The sequence below is a fragment of the Dreissena polymorpha genome, chromosome 13 (assembly GCF_020536995.1).
Source record: "Dreissena polymorpha isolate Duluth1 chromosome 13, UMN_Dpol_1.0, whole genome shotgun sequence".
NCBI classification, from domain to species: Eukaryota; Metazoa; Mollusca; class Bivalvia; order Myida; family Dreissenidae; genus Dreissena; species Dreissena polymorpha.
Genome location: NC_068367.1, coordinates 36,254,060 through 36,258,627, shown reverse-complemented (window position 1 = coordinate 36,258,627; position 4,568 = coordinate 36,254,060).

Below are 4,568 nucleotides of genomic sequence, written 5' to 3'. Positions count from 1 at the left end.
TGGTGAATATGTCTTATTTACTGCATATTTTACTAATCAAGATGTGCATTAACATAAATAAAACAAAACGTGGACAAAAATGCCTCCCTTTTGCTATACGTTTGAAAGCTGTTTTATTGGCTTATTGATAGAAAAAAACTAGATAGCGTTTGAAACAATTGTTATTGCACAATTCACATAATGTGAACTTAGTTGTCTTATCTTCCCAATACATCAAAGACAGTGACTCCTATTAATGTGTGCATATGCAGACTGCTATCTTTGATAAATGTTCATAGAGGACGCAAAACATTTTAATGTTTGTTCACATATCGTTTGTTCGTATTTAATATGTGTATTAATTTATTACGAATTAAGAGACCTTATTAAATGTATGAAACGAAACTCAAGGCCAACACAATATCCCTATGTTAAAAGATCTAAAAAAATCTCGGAATGTGCTTTATATGTTATTAAACCATTGTTGCTTAAAAGTCACTTTGTGTGCAGTCATTATCGCATGTGTTAAGTTTTTAAATAAATATACTGGATATGGTGTCCGCCTAGCGACCGGAAGGTCACGGGTTCGATCCCCACTGTGGGAGCGTTCTTTAGATCTCCCCCAAAAACACCATGTACTGGTTATAGGCGCAGGAAATGGACTCGAAAGGGTTACAAATAAGTAGTAAGTACTTTAAATGCAACCGAGCTAAAAAATAGGTTTAAACTAAATAAATCCTGTTATGAGCGCCACTTTCATTTTCGATATAGGACATTGTTTCACCACATTAAGAATGTCACCAAATTTCATCAATTTCCATGTGTCAGCGGAGCATCCCGGTGTTGTGGAATGCAGGGAATTTAGTGACTCACCAGTAGTCAGAATCACTCTCAGGAAGGTCTCGAAAGTGAATGTTAATGTGAGCTGTGACAACCTGCCATAAGAAATGTTTGCAAAGGGCTTGATCTGGACCATCAGTGGTATTTATTTGAAAACATTCGTGAATTCTGTCGCATAGATGAAACAAAAACTTGACATGTCCGAAACGCGCTACTGGTGAGCAACAAAAAACAGACTGTGCCCCCCCAAAAAAGAAGATGCATTAAGATGCGCATCTGATCTTCTCTGATGGTGCCACAACAATTACATAAATCATGTGTATCAGTGTTTATTTTGGCCAAGGTATTGGGTGATATATTTTCCCACAAACAATGCAAAAAATCCTCTATTCCTAGGAAAGCTAAAACATGTATACGATTGCTAAATGTGTCAGTTGATACAGGTATTGAAATGTTCAATGCAAACTTTCGTTGTTCTAATTGCACAAGCTTGTTTTCAAGTTTTTTATATCTCATATTTACAAAACAAAAATCATTTTTTCCATGTAGATCTAACCATGCAATTGTTTTAACCTTATGGACACAGACTGCCTATCAGAAAAACTGGAAAAAAAATCAGTGTGAATATTGTATTTATTTATGTTTTACAATGAAAATCCTACATTTTTGTTTGTTTGCTACATTGTTTCTATAGTAACAAAAACAAACAATTTTTATGTTTAAGTAATTGTTTATTTTGTCTATTTTTCTCTATCAGAAATAAGGATAAATAATGATTATTTCATTTACTGAAACATTTAGTATCCAAGTGTACTTTCAACCAACACTTTTCAATGCTGTGTTTTTCCATTATGTTATGTTTGAGGTTACATTATACTTAAATACACATGTAACTGAATAAAAAAAGGAAATTGTTCATGGAACACACACATTATTGATTGTTATCATTTAACTAGTTACAAAACAGTGAAATTAATGTTGTGTTTGCCTTTAAACAAACACTTGATTGAAAATACAATTCATAGATTTATAAAAGGCGTGATTGTGTGCTCTGGTGATTATTAACATGTAGATTGGTTACCATAGCAACACAAATGGTACATTTTAAATGTCCATAATGCTGTTGTCAGTTTATTGCACTATAATTATGTATTTTACTAAAGGAAAGATTATTGTTTTAATGAAACAATGTGCTTGTTGTTTGAAAATTTTGGTTGTTTTTTTGTATTAAATGATAACTTTTAGTGACTGTAAAATGTAGGGTTGGTCACTTTGGAAGATCATAAAATTAGTTTTGAATGTGATAAATAAAAAATCTATATCATTTTTGTGAACTACAATGTTCAGAGAATCCAAAATTGCAAAAAAGTCAAAATGTGATTTTTTGAACACAAGACTGATTTTCCCAGCTTTGGTCACATATTTGCAGGGCTCAGTTCTGGGCAACGTTTTGTATAAGGCAAGCAAATTTAGCCCATATATCGAGGACAACTTTTCTAAATGAATATATGCTGGAAAAAGGTCATGTCTACCCAATCAAAAGATTGCACGTTAGACAAAAGGAAGTATGATTGAGTGTGTAAGCATGCCACGAGGAACTAATTCATATTCATTTAACTTGTGAACGCATGATCACAATACAATGCATCCAGGAAACACATTCTTAAAAACAATTAGTCCTTTGTTAATTGTTGTTTGTTTTTTACTTTCGGCTTTCTTTTTTTCCATCCAAGCACTTTAGTACAATAAGTACACATAATGTTTAGCATCTAGCATAGGGATTTTAACAACATGTCATTTTGCGTTTGCTTTTTTTGTTTCATTTTTTGTTAGGTCAACATGTACCTGGAAGACGCAATTTGTGGCAATGTACCAAATTAAGCTCAAACCGGCAGGTTTCAATAAATGAGCATTACTGTTATATAATTGTAAACTTGTCGTCTGATTGCATTCTGTAGGGCTCGTTTCCAGGGAAAGCTACTGTTATATAATTGTAAACTTGTCGTCTGATTGCATTCTGTAGGGCCCGTTTCCAGGGAAAGCTACTGTTATATAATTGTAAACTTGTCGTCTGATTGCATTCTGTAGGGCCCGTTTCCAGGGAAAGCTACTGTTATATAATTGTAAACTTGTCGTCTGATTGCATTCTGTAGGGCCCGTTTCCAGGGAAAGCTACTGTTATATAATTGTAAACTTGTCGTCGGATTGCATTCTGTAGGGCCCGTTTCCAGGGAAAGCGACTTATAATATTTGTAATTATTAAAATGCACTTGACAACAGGTTACCAGCAAGTGTCACCGGGAATGTTGAGCAACACACTACTGTATCTCGAGCAAAACCTTGAGTTAATTTTTCAAAGAACCAGCCGAAGATATATTCTGCTAACTTGAGTCGTAAGTTAGTCGTAACTCAAGCTTGTCGTAAGGTCTTTTAGAAAACATGACCGTATGCTCTAAAAGCCTGTTTCCAAAAAACTATTCATAGACGTAAGAATAGAGGATAATAAAAAGAATAGACTGGCGTCGCAGACCGCAGTCTCACAGAGTTAGCAAACCAGTCTTGATGTTTATAAATGTAACTGATGTCACAGACAACGTGCTCTATATTTAATCATGCTATGATGATCAATGAAAAGATATGCCCAACATAGTTTTAAAGATAGGTCTGTTCTTTATTCTGAGTCATAATTTTAAACAATATCTATGACTGTATGACTCAACAAGGCATTTTCTGTATTCTGTGCTCGCAAACGCCTCTGGGGCTATTGTGCGGCATAAAATAAGTTTCCGTGTATGTCTAAGCACTCAAACAGTGTACTAGAATTAACAAATGGCGACGCGAAAACACAATTTAACATGCACTTATCGGTCGCCAATGTGCTCGAACAAAGCTGCACTTGAAGAGACCTGATTAAAGATTTACGTCTTTTAGAGGTCGTCGTGGCGTAATGAATTAGGTGTCCACCTAGCGACCGGGGGGTCACGGGTTCGATCCCCACTGTGGGAGCGTTCATTAGATCTCCCCCAAGACACCAAGTTCTGGTTCTAATTCTAGGAAACGGACTTGAGAGCGCTTCAATAAGCCTGATGCTTTCAATGCAATAAAGCTTCAATAAATAGGTTTAAACTTTAAACTATAGATTGACGACTTCACATGTTGCTATATTTTGTCTCAGATTGACCAGTTACACGTATTTAAGTTAAATTACTAAGGGCTAGAAATATGTTGCAACAAAAGTTTTGACAATGCGTACGTATTAATTTAAATTCATAACATATAGCTTTTGTAACGCGAAATGGTATGACTTCATAATTGAGCCGCGTTCTGAGAAAACTGGGCTTAATGCATGTGCGTAAAGTGTCGTCCCAGATTAGCCTGTGCAGTCCGCACAGGCTAATCAGGGACGACACTTTCCGCTTTTATGACATTTTTCGTTTAAATGAAGTCTCTTCTTAGCAAAAATCCAATTTAGACGGAAAGTGTCGTCCCTGATTAGCATGTGCGGACTGCACAAGCTAATCTGGGATGACACTTTACGCACATGCATTAAGCCCAGTTTTCTCAGAACATGGCTCATGTGTTTCTTTAATTTACGTTAGAATTTCCCTAAAAACGTGACCGGCGTACGTGATGTAAATATACTTAGTGAAGTCCTGAATAGACAATGGGTTAAGTTGGAAGCTCTTCCCTCCGCACCCACCCTGTCAAGAGGAGAGCGATCCGAATCACGGTCGGTGGGACTATATCTG